We start from the raw sequence: 8,639 nt of genomic DNA, 5'->3' as shown, positions 1-8,639 counted from the left end.
TTGTCACATAGCAATGGCACTTTCTTGAACTTAATTCCAAAATCACTCAAAGTGGCCTTCATCCAAAGTATTTGTGCACAACAACTACCGGCGGATATGTATTCGGCTTCGGCGGTTGATAATGCAACACTATTTTGCTTCTTTGATGACCATGAAACAAGTGATCTTCCCAACAATTGACATGTGCCCGATGTGCTCTTCCTTTCAACCTTGCATCCCGCATAATCCGAGTCGGAGTAACCAACTAGCTCAAACTTTGCTCCTTTGGGATACCACAAACCAACATTTTGTGTATGCTTCAAGTACCTCAATATCCTCTTTGTAGCCTTCAAATGACTTTCTCTTGGTGAGGCTTGAAATCTTGCACACATGCATACACTAAACATGACATCCGGCCTTGATGCGGTCACATAGAGTAGGCTTCCAATCATAGACCGATACAACTTTTGATCCACCATGTTTCCACTTGCATCACTATCCAAGTTGCCATTGGTTCCTATTGGTGTGCTAATGACTTTGCTATCAATCATGCCAAACTTCTTGATCATGTCCTTGATGTACTTGCCTTGACTCACAAATGTACCATTCTTCAATTGCTTAATTTGAAGACCAAGGAAGTAACTCAACTCTCCAATCATGGACATCTCAAACTCATTAGCCATCATCTTTCCAAACTCATCACAAAATTCTTGATTGGTTGATCCAAATATGATATCATCAACATATATTTGCAACACAAATAGATCTTTTCCAATCTTCTTGATGAAAAGAGTGGTGTCAACCTTGCCCATGGTGAACCCTTTAGAGAGTAGGAAGTCCCTCAATCTCTCATACCATGCTCTAGGTGCTTGCTTCAAGCCATACAATGCTTTCTTCAACTTGTACACATGGTTGGGCTTCTTATCATCTTCAAAACCGGGAGGTTGCTCAACATATACTTCTTCATTGATGTAGCCATTGAGAAATGCACTCTTAACATCCATTTGATAGAGCTTTATGTTGTGAGCACAAGCATAGGCTAGCAAGATTCTAATTGCTTCCAATCTAGCAACCGGGGCATATGTTTCTCCAAAGTCAAGACCTTCAACTTGTGTATAGCCTTGTGCTACCAATCTTGCTTTGTTCCTTACAACTATCCCATCTTGATCTTGCTTGTTTCTAAAGACCCATTTGGTTCCAATCACATTGTGTCCCTTTGGTCTTTCTACCATTTCCCATACTTGATTTCTTGTGAAGTTATTCAATTCTTCATGCATAGCATTCACCCAATCAACATCCTTCAAAGCTTCATCTATCTTCTTTGGTTCAATGGATGACACAAAAGAGAAGTGTTCACAAAATGATGCCAATCTTGATCTTGTTTGTACACCTCTTGAGATATCTCCAATGATTGTATCCAAAGGATGATCTCTTGCAATACTTGTTGGTTGGAGCAATGGAACTTGATTGCTTGCACTTGCTAGATCATTGGGTTGAGATGATGTACTAGCCATTTGATCTTGATCAATGTCATGAGAGTTACTTGCACTATCTTGATTTGTATCATCTTGCACATTTGAGTTGGAGAGCACTTGCACTTGATCATCTTCATCATCATTCACTTGCCTAGGCCTCAATTCACCAATATCCATGTTCTTCATGGCATTTGAAAGTTGAATGCCTCTAACATCTTCCAAGTTCTCATTCTCTTCTTGTGAACCCTTGGTTTCATCAAATTCAACATCATGAACTTCCTCAAGAGTACCACTATCCAAATTCCAAACTCTATATGCTTTGCTTGTAGTGGAATAGCCAAGTAGGAATCCTTCATCACATTTCTTGTCAAACTTGCCCAATCTTGTGCCTTTCTTCAAGATATAGCATTTGCAACCAAAGACCCGAAAATATGCAATGTTGGGCTTTCTACCATTCAAGAGCTCATATGGTGTCTTCTCTTTCAATCGGTGACAATAGAGGCGGTTGCTACAATAGCAAGCCGTGTTGATAGCTTCGGCCCAAAAAGATTGACTCACATTATACTCACTAAGCATAGACCTTGCCATATCAATGAGTGTTCTATTCTTTCTCTCAACAAGGCCATTTGATTGAGGTGTGTACTTGGCCGAGAATTGATGTCTAATTCCAAATTCATCACACAACTCATCAATTCTAGTGTTTTTGAACTCACTACCATTGTCACTTCTAACTCTCTTGATAGTTGTTTCAAATTCATTGTGAATGCCTTTGACAAATGATTTGAATGTTGCAAATACATCACTTTTGTCCACTAGAAAGAATACCCATGTGTATCTAGTGTAATCATCCACTATCACAAATCCATATTTGTTACCACCAATGCTAGTATATTGTGTTGGCCCAAACAAATCCATGTGCAATAACTCAAATGCTTTACTAGTGCTCATCATGCTTTTCTTAGGATGGGTGTTTCCAACTTGTTTGCCGGCTTGACAAGAACTACAAAGCTTATCCTTTTCAAACACAACATCTTTCAAGCCTTTAACTAAGTCATGCTTAATCAATCTATTCAATTGTTTCATTCCAACATGACCAAGCCTTCTATGCCATAACCAACCCATGCTAGACTTAGTGAACAAGCATGTGGACAATCTAGCTTCACTAGCATTGAAATCAACCAAGTATAGATTCTCATATCTAAAGCCTTTGAAGATCAAGTTAGAGCCATCTACACTTATGATTTCTACATCATCTATTCCAAATATGCATTTGAATCCAAGATCACACAATTGAGCCACGGATAGCAAATTGAAGTTCAAGCTCTCTACTAGCAACACATTGGATATGCTCAAGTCATTGGATATAGCAATCTTACCAAGCCCTTTGACCTTTCCTTTGCCATTATCACCAAATGTGATACTATCATAACCATCATTGCCATTGGTGTTGATTGAGTTGAACATTCTTGCATCACCGGTCATGTGTTGAGTGCACCCACTATCAAGAACCCAATGCCTTCCTCCGGCTTTGTAATTGACCTACAAAAGAAGATCAATTCTTTTTAGGTACCCAAACTTGCTTGGGTCCTTGAAGGTTAGTAACCAAGCTCTTTGGCACCCAAATGGCTTTCTTCTTTGAGCCCATCCATGGTTTGCCAATGAACTTAGCCTTCACACCATTTGTACCCTTAACAAGCATATAGGAAGAATTAAGCTTAATGGAGGATACATTAGCATTTTTGCTTTTGTTGGTGCATTCATGCTCTCTATGACCAACTTGCTTGCAACTAATGCAAAATCGACCATTGTTCTTCACAAAACTTGTCTTGTGAGGAGCAAAGGCCGCCTTGCCTTTCTTGGGGGTATAGCCCAATCCCTCTTTGTAGAGAGAAGCTCTTTGGCTACCCAAGGCCATAAGCAAGCGGTTCTCACCACCATAAGCCTTAGCCAAGGTGTGAGTGAGCTTAGTTACCTCCTTCTTGAGGTTCTCATTCTCAACCACTAGTGAGGTATCACAAGAATGACCATCACTACTAGATGAGGTAGAAGTGGAAGTGCTACAAGAAGGGTTAGTTGGAGGAACAATGATAGGCATAGATAGTGATGTATCAATTAAATCACAAGTTACACCTACATCACAAGTTTCAACATGCTTCTTTTTATCTTGTTCATTAAGCAAGGTGGAATGAGCTTTTTCAAGCTTTTTGTGAGCCTTGCCAAGCTTCTCATGGGCATCCTCTTGCCTCTCATGAGATGCACTAAGCTCATCAAATGCTTGTTTAAGGGCTTTTAGTTCCTTTCGCAAGCTTTTGCATTCCTTTCTTGAGATGTCAAAGTGTTCTCTAGCATCTTCTAGCATGTCAATTAATTCATCTTTTGTAGGTTCATCATCATCATTATCACTATCACTATCATGTTCACTATCACTTCCATCATCACAAGTTTGTACCTTTGTGGCCTTAGCCATGAAGCATGATGGAGAGTCGAAGAGAGAAGGCTTCTCATTGATTGCTATACTTGCAAGAACCTTCTTCTTGGTGGTCTTGTGATCATCACTATCATCATCATCATCACTTGAGGAAGCATCACTATCCCAAGTGACCACATATGATCCACCCTTCTTCTTCTTGAAGAATGTCTTGCCCTTCTTCTCCTTCATTTCTTTCTTGTCCTTCTTCTTGTTCTTCTTGTTGTCATCATCATTTTCACTATTGTATGGGCATTGAGCAACAAGATGATCTTTGCTTCCACACTTGAAGCATCTTCTTGACTCATCTTTGTTCTTGGATGAAGACTTCTTTCTTCTTGCACGGTAGCCTTTCTTCACCATGAACTTGCCAAACCTCTTGACAAAGAGAGCCATCTTCTCATCATCACTATCATCCCATGAATCATCATCCTCACTTGATGTTTCTTGCTTTGCTTTGCCCTTGGATGATGTGGCCTTGAATGCCATGCTCTTCTTCTTGTCATCCTTCTTCTCATCTTTCTTCTCCCTCTTTTCTTCCTTCTCATCATCATCTCTATAAGCATCATCGGTCATGATATCTCCTAAGATTTGATTTGGTGTCATTGTGTTCAAACCACTCCTCACTAGCAAGGTGACCAACATTTTAAATCTCCCGGGCAAACATCTCAAGAACTTGTTTGAGAAGTCCTTGTCCTCTATGTTCTCACCAAGTGCTTTGAGATCATTTACAATCACCTCCATTCGGTGGAACATGTCCGGCACACTCTCATCCTCCTTCATCTTGAAACTTGCAAACTTTTCTTTGAGGATGTATGCCTTTGCACCCTTCACGGCTTGAGTACCTTCAAATGATTCTTCCAACTTCTTCCAAGCCTCATGTGCCATCTCAATATTTTTGATTTGCTCAAATGTTCTTGCATCAATTGCATCATGAATGGCACTTAGAGCAATATCATTGTTTTGGAGAAGTACTTCTTCGGCGGCGGTGGGATTTTCCGGATTACCAATCTCAATTTTAGTTTCTACCACCTTCCACACCTTTCTATTGATTGACTTGATATGTGTGGCCATCTTTGATTTCCAATAAGAATAATTTGAGCCATCAAATTGGGGTGGCTTCTTGGTGTTGTTGATTTGAGCCATTTTAACACCGAAGGTTGTTAAGCCTCAAATAACGGTGACCTCAGCTCTGATACCACATGAAAGGTCCTAATGGCTAGAGGGGGGGTGAATAGCCTAATAAAAATTTCTACAACACCACTTAACCAAATGGTTAGACAATTATGAGGCGAAGCGAGTGTTGCGCTAGCCTACTCAAAATGCAAGCCACCTACCACAATTCTAGTTTAGATAGTGTCAATTCACACAAGAGCAATGACACTACCCTATGTTAGTGTGCTCTCAAAGGCTAACTAAAGAGCCACACCAACCAAGCATGCAAGCTCTCACAACTAGCTACACTAAAGAGCTTGTCAACTAGTTTGCGGTAAAGTAAAGAGAGTGATTAAGAGGGTTATACCGCCGTGTAGATGAATGAACCAATCAATCACGAAGATGAATAACAATGATGACCAATCACCTCGGAATCAATGATGAAGACAATGATTTTTTACCGAGGTTCACTTGCTTGCCGGCAAGCTAGTCCTCGTTGTGGCGATTCACTCACTTGGAGGTTCACGCGCTAATTGGCTTCACACGCCAAACCCTCAATAGGGTGCCGCACAACCAACACAAGATGAGGATCACACAAGCCACGAGCAATCCACTAGAGTACCTTTTGGCGCTCCGCCGGGGAAAGGTCAAGAACCCCTCACAATCACCACGATCGGAGCCGGAGACAATCACCACCTCCGCTCGACGATCCTCGCTGCTCCAAGCCGTCTAGGTGGCGGCAACCACCAAGAGTAACAAGAGAAATCCGCAGCAAAACACGAACACCAAGTGCCTCTAGATGCAATCACTCAAGCAATGCACTTGGATCACTCCCAATCTCACTATGATGATGAATCAATGATGTAGATGAGTGGGAGTCCTTTGGCTAGGCTCACAAGGTTGCTATGTTAATGAAAATGTGCAAGAGCTATCCCTTGAGCCGGCCATGGGGCTATAAATAGAGCCCCCATCAAATAGAGCCGTTATACCCCTTCACTGGGCAAAACGCGTTCTGACCGGACGCTCCAGTCGTGTTGACCGGACGCTGGACCCCAGCGTCCGGTCGCTCGCAGACGACCACGTGTCCTGATTCCAACGGTCACTTGACCTGACCGGACGCTCCGGTATAAACTGACCGGACGCTGAAGGCCCAGCGTCCGGTCGTTTCCAGTAAGCTCCCGAGCATGACCGGACGCGTCCGGTCGAATGCGATCGGACGCAGCCAGCGTCCGGTCACATTCCAGCTACTGTAACACCGTACGTCAGCGCGACCGGACGCAGCCTGCCAGCGTCCGGTGCATTCAGATCTAGCGTCCGGTCAGTTGACCGACGCTGGCATCTTTGCGACCAACTCGTTTTCACTTCTAACTTCTTCACCCTTGCTCCAATGAGCCAATCACCAAGAATTTTGCATCCGGCGCAATAGAAAATAGACATTTCATTTTTCCAAAAGCGCCGAATCCCGCCTCGCAAGCTCGGCGGGAGGGAGAGAGGGACCCAAACCCATCTCAACCCTGCAAGCACCTTGTGCACAAGTGTTAGCATACTTTCACAAATATTATCAAGGGTGTTAGCACTCCACTAGATCCTAAATGCATATGCAATGAGTTAGAGCATCTAGTGGCACTTTGATAACCGCATTCCGATACGAGTTTCACCCCTCTTAATAGTACGGCTATCAAACCTAAATGTGATCACACTCTCTAAGTGTCTTGATCACCAAAACAAAACAGCTCCTATGGTTTATACCTTTGCCTTGAGCTTTTTGTTTTTCTCTTTCTTCTCTTCAAGTTTAAGCCCTTGATCATCTCCATGCTATCACCATTGTCATGCTATGATCTTCATTAGCTTCTTCTACTTGAAGTGTGCTACCTATGTCATGATCACTTGATAAACTAGGTTAGCACTTAGGGTTTCATCAATTCACCAAAACCAAACTAGAGCTTTCAAGTAGGATACCTCACGAGTTCAATGTCGACACGCTTGTGCACACATGGAGCCCTGGTTTCGTGCTTTTTTTGAGACCCTGGAGAATGGCCTCCATATGATGGGCCAAAGTACATTGCAGATTCAGCTTATCATTAGAACAAGCGTGGAATAAAAAAGAGGACGAGGCATAGGATGGTTATGAATCAGATACCTGAAAGAACGAGGCGTGGGAGAGGAACCACATTTCTTACTGACCCCGAGCAGTATGAGCGCAGCAAGTGTGGTAGACTGGGCCACAATTCACGCACTTGCCATTAGAAGATTAGTGAGGTGCGACTATTAGTTGTTTTCATTATTTCATATTTGTCGTATTCATTGAATTAATTATGCATGTCTCAATTTATGCTTGTAATTGTGTCAATTACTTGTACATTTCTAAGTTTATGTTTCATTGTATATTGAATTTCTGTTTCATTGATTTTTTTTGTAGGATGGCGCAATTCCACCTGCTCAACCCGACGTACGAGGTGACCCACCGATGACGTCTCATAGTGGAGGGGCAGGTAATAATCTATATGTTTTGTTTAAATTTTTGTGAGCGTACATGTGTTCGTGAAGTAACGGAAGACTATGTTGTATTCCATGCAGGACCTTCTGCTCCTTCGTCCTAGAACCCACAATGGGTTCTTGAACATGCAGTACGATAACAGGTACACTCCTTTCCTATAAAGAGCTGGCCTGGATGTCATCTCTTCTCAGGTTCATCGTGGGTTGCCCAAGTTCAACTCAGCGGCCATAACTACGTTGGTTGATAGGTATTATCTTTAATCATTGCCTCCATTCATGACCATTTGTTCATGCGCTTGCCTTTTTGACATGTAATCTTGCTTTATCTAATATGTAGGTGGCAGCCGGAGACTCTGAAAGGTCCTTGTGTGGTTTTGGTAATTGAGTGACAACCTAGGTGGACTAATTGTGTTTATGTGAGATACACAGGTGATTAGTCCATAGGTACATGTGTGTGAGCAACATATGCCATGAAGGTGAAAATGGCTTGAAGATGTTGCAAAGCTCACACATGTGATGATGAAGGAGCTCATTGCAAATGAGACATGACATTGAGTCATGTGATCAAGGTGGAGAAGATCAAGACAAGACTTGGCTTGATGGACCGGTTGCAAGCGTGAAGGGTAAGTCGGAGGCTTTGGAGCGATGGATCGCGTGGCGGTGAAGCTTGAGCAAGACTTAGCGCCGATAGACGAAGGCAATGGTGAAAAGCAAGTGAAGTCAAGATCGATGAACCAATATGATCACGTGATGATATGAAGTGGATCATATCATTGTTGATCATGTTGGTGCATGTGTTGCATCGACATTGGAGGAGATGGAATGGAATACACAAGGCAAAGGTATAACCTAGGGCATTTCATTTCATCGATCATAGGTATGTAGAGAAGTTGATGACCGGGTTTAGGATAGATGGCTGTACTATCAAGAGGGGCCAACTTATTTGCATATCGGTCATCTAAGTGCCACTCGAGTGATCTAACTTTGCATCATTGCTAGGATTGAGTGGCGTGGCAAGTTGAGTGGCTAATCCTTTGGAAAAGGTTTGTGAAAATGCTAACACACAT

Source organism: Miscanthus floridulus, chromosome 16 (genome assembly GCF_019320115.1).
Source record: "Miscanthus floridulus cultivar M001 chromosome 16, ASM1932011v1, whole genome shotgun sequence".
NCBI classification, from domain to species: Eukaryota; Viridiplantae; Streptophyta; class Magnoliopsida; order Poales; family Poaceae; genus Miscanthus; species Miscanthus floridulus.
The sequence above is the reverse complement of the archived record's forward strand: the minus strand, read 5'-3'. Positions refer to the sequence as shown.